We start from the raw sequence: 17500 nt of genomic DNA, 5'->3' as shown, positions 1-17500 counted from the left end.
TGATGAGCATTGGAGTTAATGCTCATAGATATTAGGTAATGACAAATATGAACCACAGTTTATCAATATTCAAGGAAAACAGACAATGGAGATAGAATTGATGAATAACAATTGATTTGCATCAATTTTCATTTATGAATTACGAGAAGACAGAATCTCAACAACTGAGTACTTCTTTATTATTTCACCGAAATAATTCTTTACCCCCCCCTCTCTCTCTTCAGCAAGACACTATTTTACGTTGCTCCAGTCTACTTAGCTTATAATATATATATATATATAATTAATAATATCAAAGGGTAATCAGAAATATTTGTAATTTCCATTACCAGTGACCTAGCGTGTAAAAGAAATTAGTCAATAGACTATACAATATTCATATAAATACACTGTACATTTAAACACCCTGCACGCTTGTTATTATTAATTATTTATAATTTTTCTGAATAATTTTCGAATTGAAAAGCCGGCATTTTATTTACTGCCGACATGGGGCTGCGCCTGCGCGGTCGATTTAAAAAAAATAGAATCTATAAGCACGGGGAATATACTGGATTCCCTCGTGTATATATATTTAACCTATGGTGTACCTGCTGAAGAAAACTTCGCCTAGCAAATTATTTTATTTGCTAAAAAAGTCTGAAAGAATTGGTCCAGGAGTTTGATGGTAAATGTTTTTATTTTTCATCCCCTTCGAAATTTTATCCCTAATAGTGGTTTGGAATTTAACTGTCCTCTCTAGCGTGCAAGGAATCCTATGATGGATACCTCTTATGTGTTTAAATGTACACTGTATTTATATATATATATATATATATATGCATGTGTATGTGTGTGTGTGCGTGTGTGCGTGTGTGTGTGTGTGTGTGTGTGTGTGTGTGTTAATAATGAAGGGTACTAGAGATAGCACCAGTATATTAAATTAGCCGTCCGAAACGACTTAAGTCTACAAATTTTCACTAAAAAACAAAGGTGAAATTGGTGGGAAGGGGAAAAACTAACATTAAGGCCCCATAGGAATGTCGAAAGAAATCGTAAATTGAAAAGTCATGTTTTTTTACGGAGAGAGAGAAAGAGAGAGAACGAGACTAAGAGAGTGGGAGAGGGAGAGTGAGTGAGAGAGGGATAGGGATGGAGAGAGAAATTGAAATCGGTGAAATTATGAAAGATTAGTCAGTACAAATTGTAGAGTGTATAGTTTAATGAATTTGAATAATTATGTCGCATCTCCAGGTGCAATTCCCTTCAATCTTTAGATGACGTTCTCGCCCCATCATCCCCGTTGATTGGAACTCGTGTTACGCATATACTTACTGAGTATCTTTTCAGTTTTGATATTCTAATATCCTAAATTTCGTAATAACCTAGGCATTGCAAAGGCATTGTAGTATACGAATTTATTGGATACCATCAGCTAAGATTTCCAAGCTTATGAAAATCTGTTTTCACTAGATTTATTCAGAACATCAACATATGCAATATTCTCATTTTGAATTACTTTTAGCATTTATCATTAGAGACAGTCGTGATAGACAAGCTAACAATGTTATTGGTATCCATATTGCTTAGCATTCTTCAGTGAGCATCTGTCTTCCATTAATTGACTACGAGATATGAATACCTATTTTTATCAACTCTATTCCTAAGACCCATGTGTATATTGTGGCAGGTTCTAGGTGTCTGTTGGTATCGAGAGTATTTTCTGAGTACAGCCCATCAAGAAAAATGTGAATGTGGCAATTACTTTTCTGTGTGGAATATTCTTGACGTTAATTTCGTTATTGACACTTGTAGAAGCTTCGGTTAATAGTTCGGAGCATGTTGTTTTCAGTCTCTTAACGGCATCGATTATAGCAGTCGGAACTCTGATGAGCGTAGTGACTCCAGTATCTATGGGTGGGAGACAGAGTCGAACGTTTGATTCCTGTTGCGGGTATTGTAGGTTTTAAGAAAGAAGTTTGCACAGTTCTCACTCCGTAATAGCTTCACAACTACTTTGTTATATTCCAGGTTCCTATCCCAAATAACCCTAGATCATTGTGGGGTTTAGCTTTTACATCTTTGATGAAATGATATTCCATGCTGCAATATACTGCATTTGGCTTGAATGCAAAATTGCTGTCTGTAGTTCTTAAGTTTAAGCAATAATGCTTTCCAAAAGCCGACTACATTTTGTGTATAAGGGCAATTAACTTACCCTTGAACATCCGTTGTTGTAAGTTAACTTAAACCTTTGGTTAGTAAAGGAGCAGTACCCCTGTTTCTCAACGACGTTGACTTGCTATCCATTCGCCATTGCTCAGGAAAGTGTATAGTTGGGGAAATTTTAACCCCTGTATCTCTCTATGTAGTTTATGACGTGACATCGTGGGCAAAATTTTAATTATAGAGCAAAACCTTGTGGATTTACTTGTTCAATTGTGGTTGTCACCACATTCTTCTCTGCCAAAAGCAGCATTCAGGAAGGTCGAAGATGTTCACTTGACTTAAACTATAGAATACTTTGATGTGTATTTATCGGTAGCAGGCGTATCCATTTTTGTTTCACAGCATTTTATATTCTTTTCTACTCTAGGCACAGGGCCTGAAATTTTGGGGGATTAGATCGACCCCAGTACGCAACTGGTACTTAATTTATCAACCCCGAAAGGATGAAAGGCAAAGTCGACCTCGGCGGAATTTGAACTCAGAACTTAAAGACAGACGAAATACCGCTACGCATTTCGCTCGGCGTGCTAACATTTCTGCCAGCTGGCCGCCTTACGCCATTTTATATTAATACACTAAAATTTTAACATTTTCACCACGCTCTCTTTATTATTGCAAAATTTATTGATAAAAGTCGACTTTATAAAAATAATTTTAGATAACTTTCTCTAATAAACGTTCTTTTTTGATAGGCTAATGTGGTGAATGGTGCTACAATTATATTGTTCTTACTGTACACTTGCTCGGGTAGACAATATTTAGCCTTGTAACAATTTTGGAGAAATGTCTCTGGTGATTGCCAGAAGAATTGGGAAAATATAATTTTTCATTGCTTTTGCTTATAGAATAAGAATTATTTTTGGTTAATATGTTCCAAAAATATACCAATGTGTAATATTATCTTGGAAAAATATTATTCCAATTTGATATTAAATGTATTGGAACTAATATTTTTAAAGCGACTTGCAACCTCTGACATATTTCTTCTAAATTTAATCACCATCGACGTAAGGTTTTGTAGACATTTGTTTAGAAATTATTATGAGCAAAATGTGTTACCTAATTCAATGGCTAAGAAATACAATTTCTGTAAATCTTTTGCTTAAGAATGAATTATGCTTGATGTGGACGCACCTTCAGAATCTCCATCGTTTGGTAAATCAGATTACACGGACTTATATATTCCAAGAAATCCTAATTGTCGCCATAACATTTCGGTTGGCTAGTATTTATATGCTTATTTGAAACAGGACAAACTACAATTCCATTATCTCTTACTAATTTGTAACCAAGTTCTTTTGACCGAAACCTTTCTAAGGCCTCATTTTTATAACATGAATGATAGACTGAATGCAATGAGAATCAATATAGGACGTAATGCGTTCAAATAATTTAGCATTTAGTTATGTTAAAACCGCAGATAGATATAATAAATGGAGAACAGCGGAGAAATGTCAAGAGAGCATGTAAATAGTCACCGACATCATCAGAAATATAAAAATATAGAGCATATACAATGTTCAGGCAAAATGCATTGCTTTATTCACAGACGTAATATTAAAGAAGCGATAAACTTCTGAGGTTTGATAAACGTTGTTCACAATATTTGCAATTATATCCATAGGCACTTATAGGTGTTAGTATAAGCGAATTTTGTTATTTCGCGAAGTACAAAAATATTATGCTGAGCAGTATCAGCTCGATTCTTGGAGTCGTTATTGGCTGCAGAACTTATCTACGAGTCACTGGATGAATAGAAGAGAGGCGTTTCGTGTAAAATGTGACTGAATTAAAAAAGAAAAACAGGGAAATAAGAACAGATTGTAATTTGGATAAATCTACAACAAATAATTTTTTGTTTTCTTGCTTGCAAACATTTTAAAGTCGGACAGTTTTCATACATATAATGAAATATGTGTATAAAATACATATATATATATATACATTAGTACATACATACATACATACATATATATATATATATATATATATATATATATATATATATATATATTATATACATAGATATATACATGCATACACACCCAACACATACACACACACGTATATATGTTGAGAAAAAAGTCGTCAGAATTTTGGGAAAAAAATATTTTTCTTTCTTCGTTATTCGCGCTTTCCTTCGTTTCTCGAACCTAAATAAAATTTTGTGAATGTACAAACAGCTCGTTCATTTATATAAAACAGATGTTTTTGAGGGGTTCCGTTTAGAAGAATAGAACTTTGTTTTTTGTCTTTTGGGGTGAGGTTCCATGACAATGGAAATAGATAGATAGTAATATAGGTAGGTAGATAGGATGATAGACAGATAGATAGTTAGATAGATAGATAGTTAGATAGATAGTCAGACAAATAGATAGATAAGTAGAGAGAGGGGAGAGAGAGGGGGGTCACACTTCTCTCTCTCCACCTCCCTGTCTGTCTCTGTGTGTGTGTGTGTGTATGTGTGGTGTGTGTGCGTGCGTGTGTGTGTGTGTCTGTGTGTTGTGTGTGTTCCTATTTATTTCTGAGTTCCTTTCTGTCGAAGAGCGTAGGCTCGAAACGTAAAAGGCTTCTCACTTCCCAATCGTTAAACTAATACATCTGTATGTTGTTACTCGCCCGTCTTGTTTTTTTGTTATTTCTCACTATATATATTATATATAACATACATACATATATATATATATCTATCTATATATATATATATATTATATATATATATATATATAATATATATATATATATATATATATACATATATGTATATATAATATACATATATATATATAATTGATCAAAATAAAAACATGATGCGAAGGATTCAGCGGTACATATGTTTCGGGCCTTTATTAGACAGATTTATAACAATGCATAATGTATGTCTGTGGCCTTCTTCAGCGCGCACAACAGCTTCACACAAGGACATGTGTTACATCAAAATTCTGGTGTGTTGGGATGCAAATCCTTCCCTCCCGCGTCGCGTACGAATAATGCGGCAGCAGCATAGAATTGAAGCGTCCATCTCTTTCTTCTCTCAATGTAGGATGAGGAAAAAAGGATGTTGAAGTAATGTAAATAAATAAATACATGTATATACGTGAAGATGGAGGGGCGAGAATTCAGGACGAGGGATAAAAATGTTATAAAAAGTGTGTAGTATAGAAAAATATCAAAATGTAGAGCATAAAGATATAAAGAGATATAAGGAGATGTAAAGGGGGTATAAAGAATATAAAGAATATAAAGAATATAAATAAATGTAAAGTCATAAGGTTATAAAGTAAAAATAGAAATAGAAATAAAAATAAAAGTAAAAAAACATGATAAAAATGTAACAAAATATAAAAAAATATAAAGATAAGGGATGTATAGAGGTTAAGGACCAAGCATGGTGGTCAGGAGATTGATAAAATTTAGTTGTAGAATTGTCAGTAAATCACAGTTTCGTCTGGGGACCTAATGCGTTGTAAATCAGAGCTGTTGAGCGTTTAATCTGGTTCCTTGAATTATTTGGACTTCTAGTACATACATACCAACATGGATACATACACCCATATACACGCGTACATATACGCCTCCAAGCCTATAAGCATACACACGCACTCGCGTGTAAACATGCATATAAACACACACACACCCACACGCACGTGCGTACACATACATACATACACACAGCAGAATATTCGCATGTATACACGGACACTATACGTGTACACACTCACATGTACATACGCGCGCCCATCCCTACATACACACACGCATATGCCCACGCTTCCAGGTCTAGATATAAGATATTAAAGGATGTATATAAGAGCGTAGTAGGAATCACGTCTATGCGTGCACGCACACACGGCTGTGTGTACGTATGTGCGTGCACATATACACCTACACACACACACACAGACATATGGGTATAGCTATAAGATATCAAAATATGCATGTACATATATGCGCGCGTTTATGTATGTATGCGTATACATACGTACACGGACGCTCGTATAGTCAAAAGTGGATCCATAGGTAAGTAAATAAACATATATAGAGATGTAAAGTGATAAGTTAGGGGTAAGAATGAGGGTAAGGTAAAAATTAGAAAAATAAAAGTAAGAAATACAGTATAAAATGTAATAGTTAGAAATGAAATATAAAAATTATAAAAATTATAAGAGTTAAGGTAAGGGATGAAAATTAAAATGAGAATAAATGGAAGTAGAATAAGAGTAAAAATAAAATAAATAAAATAAGATAAAAATATAATTTAACATGAGATGAAGGTGGTTGAAAGTTAGAGGGTGTGTTTTAAAAGTGCCCACGTAGGGGCGGGCGGGGGGAACTGAAAATTGGAAGGGTGGGAAGTGGAGTTTGGCGGTGTGCGTTCAACATCCGAGTTAGAAATGTGAAAGGGTATAGATATAGGGAAGTAAAGAGACTATATAGGAAGGATATGGGTGTAGGAGAAGAAATATTTAGGGAAAAGAAGTCATGTATGGGAGACAAAATTTGTATATATAGGAGGAAAATGCAGGGAAACATATATGCACATACACCCCCTCCACACACACACACACGCACATATATATATATATATATATATGTACATATACGTACACATATGTGCACATACATATACATACACACACACATACGCATATACACGCACATATAGGAAAGCGGGATGTGCTGGAGCCGACAGGTTGCACCGGGTGGGAGGAAATTGCAAGGGGGAGTTGGTATAAAACCTAAGCTTTGTAGTATTTGAAAGTATTAATAAGTTTGTGTATACAGGATGGTTTGAACTCTGACCTTTTGTTAATAAGATTGTGTTTGTCTTTGAATTTCAAGATGTTCAGGAGTTCTACACAACATAGTTGGCATCCTGCTCTATTATTTAAATAAGGTGCAGCTGATCCGATGATGACCATCTGAGTTTGAAGCCTATACATTTGTCTTTTAATTCCCAAATTCTTTTAGAAAGGGAGGTGCTGTTAGACTTATGTCTGTGTCTCAGCGAGGACCGGTGGTTGTAGTATCTGGATTTCCAGGAGGTTGAGCAACCAATATAGGTGAGTGTGTTAAACTGAGTACTCACCTCACATGAATATATTACGTTTTTCGCCCTACATGCGCCCTGCAGCGGGCACTCTGATGCACATCTGCAGTTGCATTGCATTGCATTATTCGGTCGTGTGCTGCTAATCCCAGGCGGAGGTGTTGGCACTTTTAACACACACCTCTAACTTTCAACCACCTTCATCTCATGTTAAATTATATTTTTATCTTATTTTATTTTATTTTTATTTTTACTCTTATTCTACTTCCATTTATTCTCATTTTAATTTTCATCCCTTACCTTAACTCTTATAATTTTTATAATTTTTATATTTCATTTCTAACTATTACATTTTATACTGTATTTCTTACTTTTATTTCTAATTTTTACCCTTACCCTCATTCTTACCCCTAACTTATCGCTTTACATCTCTATATATGTTTATTTACTTACCTATGGATCCACTTTTGACTATACGAGCGTCCGTGTACGTATGTATACGCATACATACATAAACGCGCGCATATATGTACATGCATATTTTGATATCTTATAGCTATACCCATATGTCTGTGTGTGTGTGTGTAGGTGTATATGTGCACGCACATACGTACACACAGCCGTGTGTGCGTGCACGCATAGACGTGATTCCTTACATACGCTCTTATATACATCCTTTAATATCTTATATCTAGACCTGGAAGCGTGGGCATATGCGTGTGTGTATGTAGGGATGGGCGCGCGTATGTACATGTGAGTGTGTACACGTATAGTGTCCGTGTATACATGCGAATATTCTGCTGTGTGTATGTATGTATGTGTACGCACGTGCGTGTGGGTTGTGTGTGGTTTATATGCATGTTTACACGCGAGTGCGTGTGTATGCTTATAGGCTTGGAGGCGTATATGTACGCGTGTATATGGGTGTATGTATCCATGTTGGTATGTATGTACTAGAAGTCCAAATAATTCAAGGAACCAGATTAAACGCTCAACAGCTCTGATTTACAACGCATTAGGTCCCCAGACGAAACTGTTGATTTACTGACAATTCTACAACTAATTTTATCAATCTCCTGACCACCATGCTTGGTCCTTAACCTCTATACATCCCTTATCTTTATATTTTTTTATATTTTGTTACATTTTTATCATGTTTTTTTACTTTTATTTTTATTTCTATTTCTATTTTTACTTTATAACCTTATGATTTACATTATTTATATTTCTTTATATTTCTTTATATTCTTTATACCCCCTTTACATCTCCTTATATCTCTTTATATCTTTATGCTCTACATTTTGATATTTTTCTATAATTACACTTTTTATACATTTTTATCCTCGTCCTGAATTCTCGCCCCTCCATCTTCACGTATATACATGTATTTATTTATTTACATTACTTCAACATCCATTTTTCCTCATTCTACATTGAGAGAAGAAAGAGATGGACGCTTCAATTCTATGCTGCTGCCGCATTATGTCGTATGCGAATGGGAGGATTTGCATCCCCAACCAAGAATTTTTGATGTAACCACATGTCCTTGTGGAAGCTGTTGTGCGCGGCTGAAGAAGGCCACAGACATACATTATGCATTGTTATAAATCTGTCTAATAAAGGCCCGAAACATATGTACCACTGAATCCTTCGCATCATGTTTTTATTTTGATCAATTTACTCCACCACCTACACCACCAAACGGTATGCACAGGTGTATAATTATCAAGTACTCACCCCGAATTTCCATATATATATATATGTATTATATATATATATTATATACCATATATATATTCTTATATATATATATATATAATATATACATATATATATATTATACATATATATATATATATATATATACATATATAATATAATATACATATATATATATATATACATATATATATATATATAATATATACATATATATATATATATATATATATACATATATATATATATAACATATATATATATATATATATATATACATATATATATATATATAATATAATAATATATACATATATATATATATATATATATACATATATATATATATATATATATACATATATATATATTATATATATATATATATATATATATATACATATATATATATATATATATACATATATATATATATATATATATATATATATATATATTATATAATATATATATATATATATGTATTATATATAATGTTTAGAGTGATCTACAGATTATATAGATTAAGAAACAGGTTATCAGGACTTGAATAAGAACTATTTATATAGTGCTTTCGTCGCTTTCAGATTCCTCATGAATGATTTTTTAAGATCTGGAGTTGAATTTGTTATCTTGGGGTTGGAAAGATGGTGTTTGGGAAATGGTTATTGGAGATGTTCCTCTGTATGTGTGTGTATATATGTGTGTGTATGAATCTGTATGTCAGTGTATATATGTGTGTGCTGTGAGTTTCTAAACAAAGAAAAGGAAAGAAAGGAAGTGAGATAGAAAGATAGATGATTTTCACCAACCAGACTTTTCTCATTATTGTTATTAAAATAACTGGAAAATTCACTTAAACAGCCGACAAACAGCACACTACACACGCACACACACACACATACACACTCGTGCGCGCGCATACGTAATACACCCACACATGTGTACCCTTCAATATACACATTTTCACATTTAAAAGACTAGCGAAATAATTCCATAGATTCTATTTTCCACAGCTGGGCAACATGACAACTACAAAAAACAAAAGAAAAGGGCAGTCGCGTAATAACTAAAAGAAATTTATCGGAATTGATTAAAAATATCTGACCTTTTTGGCCTATCATCAATTTCAACCGTCCCAGAAAAATACCCTTTCTTTCTTTCTTTCTTTCTTTTTTTCATTAATTAATTAATTCTTTCTTCCCCTTTTCTTTTTTTTTCCATTATTTTTCGTTTTTTTAAAACTCACTATACGCACACATACGCACTTACAGACACACATATACACAAATACACATACAGAATCAAAATGAAAAAGAACAGCTCTATTAACCATTCCCAGAACACTCTTTTTCCAAACCCAAGAAAACGTTCAGCTCCAGATTTTTTCAACAAACTCACAGATATATAAAATGTATGAATATTCTATAGAAAAAGTTATTCATTATTAATCCCCAAAAGGACGAAAGCGATAAATAAATAATTCTTCTCTTCAAACCATGAACTCCTGTTTTCTCTCTCTCTCTCTGCACACACACGCACATACACACACAAACACACACACACACACACACACACACACACACACACATATATATATGTATGTATGTGTATTTATATATGTATATATATATATATACACATGTTTGTGTTGGTGTATATAAATACTCACGCACATAAAAACACACACACATATATACATACATATAAATACATATATATGTATATGTGTGCGTATATATATATATATATATATATGTATGTATCTATGTCATTATTCAGTTTATTTCAAGATTTCTTGCCAATAGAGTAAGAACCGGTTTCTAACCTAGATCCAAGGCCCCTTCATTGTAATTTCAATATCAAGAGCTGGGTATTTTTGTTTGTATATATATATGCATGTGCAGATTTATATGTTTTATGTATATATTCTCATGCATATAGTTGCATATCTAGACATACTCATATATATTTAAATGATAAACTTCTGGAAAGTTTTACAGTTTTTACAGTTCTAGTGATGGATTGGAACTGTAGTCTTCGAATCAGCTTTCTCCTCTCTAGTTTTGAGAAGCCTAATTTCTCAAGATTGGTAATTATGCAGTATGTTGCATATCCCAGTCCCCCAATAATTACAGGTATAAACCTGAACTTGTAATCTGGATATTGCAACTGTAGATTTCTGAATAGTTCAGCATAGGTATTCTCTTTTTCACTAACATTCAGCTTTGTTAACATCCGTTGAGCAGCTAATTTCGGCAACTATACAAAGTTTCTCTTCTCGATCCCAAATCATTATATCAGATCTGTTATGCTTACATTTTATTGAAGTTTCCTCTGGGACATTCCAACAGTACTCTTTTGTATTATGAGTGGCCATAGCTTCTACCATACTGCGGGTTCTTATTTCATTGTCCTCGGGGTTACCCTTCCGACGGATTTCATTATAGAGTGTCCCAGTTACAACATCATATCTCATCGATAGATAATACCGTTATGACATTTTCGGACAACTGCTTATGTTGTATGCGATATCTTGGCTGTTAATTTGACAAAGTCTTCATTGATTTCCATATTTTGCTGCTTTTGCCGCATCTCTATCCCTTTTGTTCATGAGGTACTTTGTTGACATTTCCTGTTCCTGTATTGCAAACGCATACCCTTCAAAGTGGGAGGTAGTGATTCGGTTATTGGTCACGATAGACTGCTTTGATGATTAATGTTACTATCATCGAGGAGCTTTCTATTTGCATATACATGCATAGTCTTCTGCTCATAGAGGCTCATCCTTTCATCTTAGTCTTATAATGTTATCAGTTAACGTGGTCAAGGGATGCACTTCAACACTTAGTGGTTAAAAGATGTTGTCGATGTTAAGCTTCTACCGCCTTGCTTTCGTTTTAGGTAGATGCGGTCTACGTCACTGTTTATGTGGAAGTTATGCGTGCTTGTTAGTATTTTCTGGGTTTTCACATCAACAGCTCGGATCTCATCAAGCGTCCAATCAAGCAGACCAGATGTTGGTATGAGTCCTGGCACTCTAAACACATTGTTGAACAATGTTTTATTGAATGCAGAGAGTTCTGAGGTACAGATGTTATTTGTTCAGTTGAAATATGTATGTATGTATGTATGTATGTATGTATGTATGTATGTATGTATGTATGTATGTATGTATGTATGTATGTATGTATGTATGCAACACATTTTGAATGCATTCTCTGATGCTTGCACTGCCTTAGGATTGACAGTCAATCTCAAGAAAACTGTTGTCATGCATCGACCTGCCCCTGGTAAGCAGTATAGGGTACCAAATATCTATGTGTATGATAAACGGCCTGATGCAGTTGATCGGTTTGTCTACATGGGAAGCACTATTAATAGATATAGCAATTTGGATGATAAAATTCCTTATAGAATTAGGAAAGCAAGTGTTGCTTTCGGAAGGCTAGAAAAGCGCCTCTGGAGTCGGCGAGACATATGCAGAAAGACAAAGATAAAGGTGTACAAGGCATGTATGCTCCCTTCTCTTCTCTATGCCTGCGAGACGTGGGTCACATATCGATACCACCTTAAACAACTGGAACGTTTCCATCAGATGTGTCTCAGACGGATCTATGGCATTAAGTAGAAGGACCGCATCAATGATCTTGAAATACTGGAGGTCTCTCGGTGTGAAAGTATATAAGCTCTTGTGTTAAAGCAAATGCTCAGATGCAGTGTTCATCTGGTCAGGATGAAGCATTCAAGGATGCCAAAACAACTCTTTTATGGAGAGTTAGCTAAAGGAGAACGACCTCCACATAAACCAAACAAGAGGTATAAGGACTTGCTGAAAGCTTCCTTAAGAGATGCTTGCATCTCTCCTGACACATGGGAAGGCATAGCTATTGATCGTAGCAGGTGGAGAAGGATTGTGCATGAGGGGGACAGCCACTTTTGAGAAATCTCGAGTTGCACATGAGTAAGTAAGGAGGGATGTCAGGGAGGGCATCGCTGTTACATTTCCAGATGGAAAGGGTCTTCCTATGACGCTGACATGCAGTGTCTGTGCAAGACTCTGCCTCAGTAAAGCTGAACTCAAGAGTCATCTTCGTAGTCATAAAGCGAGACAGATGAGTGACAACCTGACCACTGGTGGTGGAGTTACACACCATACTAATCATATCTGTCAGGCATGTGGAAGAGAGTGTAATTCGGCAGCAGGACTTAAACGACATGCAAAGGCACATGAAGCCGAGTTACAACTACAGCCGGCTATTACCAGTAAAGGCTTTAGTTGCCAATTCTGTACAAGACATTGTAGATCTTTGGCTGGGCTAAAAAGTCACATTTGATCACAACACTAGTAACAGTTAAGCTTCGTGCAATGACCATACTCGATAACGAGGAGGCAGCCATAACAACAATAATAATAATAATAATAATATAATAATAATAATAATAATAATAATAATAATAATAATGATAATAATAATAATGTATGCATGTATGTATGTATGCATATATGTATGTATGTGTGTATGGATAGATGGATAGATGGAAGAAAAATTCAAATTAGGAATGAGTAAATTTAAGATGTTTTCTTCCAAACAATTAGTTGTAGCTGTTGTAGAAAAACAAGTTTATCTCTTATCTGAATATTACACGCAGCTGTTACGACTGTCGAACTATTAATTTGAGACAACACTTATAAAATATTGCGCTACTCACTCTCTTGTATGAAATAATGTCCAGCATTGATTAGATTTATGCTGATGAGACCTGAAAGCAGCTAATTATGAATACATTAGTAAGCACCTGAAAGAATAAGCATAGCTATTAAATTGATACTACAGACGCCATATATTGTTTGAAGTGGATATTTTCAGATCAAATATTCAGAAAGCGTTAATAATGGAATAATAGTTTAAATATCCAAAACTTTAATATCCTGGAGTTATTTAAAATCCAAAAATAACAACAAACTAAAATTTAAACAGAAATCATTAAAAGCTATTTATTGAAACATTCGAATATTCAATAACACAGGTATTAATATTCCGTGATAATTTTGAAATATAAATTGCTTTAACTTTTTTTTGTCATAAACTTCCAGTCTCTCTTACTATCAGTGTTGTCAATGTTACGATGAAATTTCGGCCAACAAATTTATTAATCTGTAACCTAACCGATACTTCATATTAATGTTAGCAATAAAGACGTATGCAAAATATGTATCGAAAATATTTCAACTATATTTGGATGAAGCTGAACTTCTGCTGAGTATATATATTTTATTCCTACATTGAACACGTCTCTCGGAGATTTTGAAATATGAAAGAGATCTAGTTAGCAGTGCAGTGAACCATAGAGTTATCATTCAACTACAGTAGTAGTTCAAGGAGGTCCTCTCCGTGCTCACGGGACCTCAGGTGGTCGGCCTGCGCCGATGGAACCGTGACTGACTCGCTATCTCCAATGAACTGGCGCAGGACCGTCGTGCATGGGCTGCCATGGTTCGAGATGCCGTGTGGGTGGTAGATGAATCCGACTCAACCCGCCCAGGGTGAATGTCGCCCCAAGTAAAAGTATAAGTAAGTACAGTAGTAGTTGAATGATATTCTTAAGGCCGCAATTTACTGACACGCAGCATCTTTCAGAACTTCTCGTTAATTCGATTCTTAACCAAATTGAAAAGTATTACTACTTTTGAGGAGGACTGGTGCCTAGCTACATTTTGGCATAACCAAATTGAGATTTGGTACAGTAGAAAAAAAGTTTTACATCAAAATTTTAGCAACGTTGTAGGAAAGTAGGTAACGCCTCCAATCAAGTTTAGATCCAAACAGCTTTTCTATTTTATAAGCAAAATATATTTATCTTAGCTTCAATGATAGAAGAAGGCATGAAGAATTTCATAGTTTTGATCCATGCAACAAAACTTCGTATCAAACAGACTGTGAAGTAAAATATCAGGAAAAAAATAAAATTAAGGCAAAAAATTGAATTTAAGTACAATTAACTCTATTTTTTTAAAAAAGAAACTATCTTTTAATTAAGCTGAAATGATAAGGTTCAGTACGAGGAATTTCATAGTATCACTCTCATGCAATGAAGTTTTAAAGGAAAAAAGCTGTGAGTTAAATATAGTTCTATCCTTTTTTAAGGATATAGTTCTATAAGGCGACTTTTAATATTTCACCGGCTTCATCGAGGTAAGGAAAAAAATTATCAATGACACCGCTAATTGACACATTTCACACATTATTAATTAACATAATAACATAGCTTCGAAAAAAAACATAGATTACATAGAAAAATGCGAGCATGAAACATAACATTCTTAAGACTATAAACTTAGAAAAGTACAGGGCAAGTCATTACACTTGGAAAAGTTCGGGACAAGTTATTACATCTGGTAAAGTACAGAACAAGAAAATTTTTACTTAAAATATTGCAACCTACCCTCCTAAAATATTGCAGCTATGGATAAAATTTAAATATTAAAAATTATTTGATTTTAATTTACAAAGTAATATTATAATTAAAAAAGTTGCCATCATTTTGTTAAAATACTGACACACTAGAATACTAAAAAAAATGACAGCCACAAATACCAATATAACTAAAATTTTATGCAAAGTAGAACAGTATATATGGTAGGCAAATCCATTATATAAATTAATAGGCATTGGGTCAATACTAAAATGTGAAGCGTTGGCAATAACTCAAGCAACTTTTACTGTGAATTTCTTGTTATAAGTAGATTTTACTGTAATATATGACTAAATTTTGTATTATCCTATTTATTGTAGTAACTAATTATGTACTACAATTATTTTTGTAACCTATTTTCAATTTTTTAATTATTAATTACTAATTAAAAAAATGAATTTTTTAACATGCAAAAAATATTTTAATTGAGTTATTTAAAATTTTTAATAGAAATAACAAGCAATAACTAATAGAAGTAATAACTTATAATAAAAGTTTTAGTTTTAATAAAAGCTAATATTTTCTAAATCTAAAAAGATTTGAATGGTATAACAATGCACTATAATACAGACAATGGGCTACATACCTGTTGTAATTTAGTCATCCATAGTCTGATATGATATTTCAGAATAATATTCCTTCTTCAGATATTCTTAGATGGAATCGCTGCTATAATCGGTTTTCCAACGGCTTTTCCTTTTTATTTTCATTTTTTTGGAAGCGTCTCAGCAGTGGTCTCACGATGCTCCTTCCGGAATTCCTCATGAGAAGTGTGTGAGGTCGAGCATGTCTCAATCTCGTGTGTGCTGGTACATCCGTAGCGCTGCTCCTAAGTTACGTATTATACGTGCAGTTTCCTTTTTTCTCTTCTCTTCTATTGTTTTTTTTGTTATAAGCTACAGATCAGAATATTATCAAAAATGAACCTACACACATCCAGACGTATCTAAATAATATACTGATTACCAACCTCTAGCCTGTTGTTAATTTGGGGTCCTAGAGTGTGTATGAGTATAGCTTCCTTAATTCTTAAATTACCCAAATTTCTTCTATTGGCCTCAATTGTGACTGTTATGTTTTTGTCGTATTTCGGAATCTGTCTAGATATTTTCTGAAGGAGGAGGCTCTCGTGTTCAGATGTTCTTTGATGCGGACGTATAACGGTCTTGTTGTGCTACCCACATAGAACTTCTTGCATTTGTTACATTGTATTCTATACACAACATTAACCCGTTGACACAAATATGTGTCGCGGACGGGACAGTTTGTTAGGGTACATTGAATGTTGTCCCTTGTTCGTTTCTTAGTGAGGTGTCCTCTCAGAGAGGGGCCGGAGGGGCTAGTTGTATGTCTAGCCCTTCTCTTCTTTGGTCGTCTTGGGTACTTAATCTGAATTGCGATGGATCCAGAATACCCGTTGGTTTTCAATATACCTTGGAAGCGACCTGAAGAAGGAATATTATTCCGAAATATCATATCAGACTATGGATGACAAAATTACTACAGGTATATAGCCCATTGTCTATATTATAGTGCATTGTTATACCATTCAAAACTTTATTGATTACAAACAATACAGAATGCTTCAAGCGAACTACACTACCCTCCTATTTCTAAATCTAAATATTTTATTTTAAATTTTATCCTTAGCTTCAATATTTTGAATAAAAATTTTCTTTTTTTTATTTAAATCCCTAAAACTTCAGAACTACACAACCAATTGCATTCAAATTTCACACATGCCTTACTTAGGGTCCATGTAGTGTCATGGGCAAAAAAAATGTTTCACTTGTTGCCTATATATATATAGTTAGAATTTACAAACTACAAAAGACGAAGACAGGTGTGTAAATAACAAACAGGTGTGTTAGTTTAACGCAGGGGAAGGTGAGAAAGTATTTTACGTTTCTAGTCTACGCTCCTCAACTGAAAGGAACACGAGAAAATAAACAGAGAGAATAAAAAAAGAAGGCTTTAGTAGCTAGCGGTCAATCATGGCGAATGGAAACACCTTCAAATTTCAAACAAATTAATTTTGATATTTG

The sequence above is a fragment of the Octopus sinensis genome, linkage group LG7 (genome assembly GCF_006345805.1).
Source record: "Octopus sinensis linkage group LG7, ASM634580v1, whole genome shotgun sequence".
Classification (NCBI taxonomy): Eukaryota; Metazoa; Mollusca; class Cephalopoda; order Octopoda; family Octopodidae; genus Octopus; species Octopus sinensis.
The sequence above is the reverse complement of the archived record's forward strand: the minus strand, read 5'-3'. Positions refer to the sequence as shown.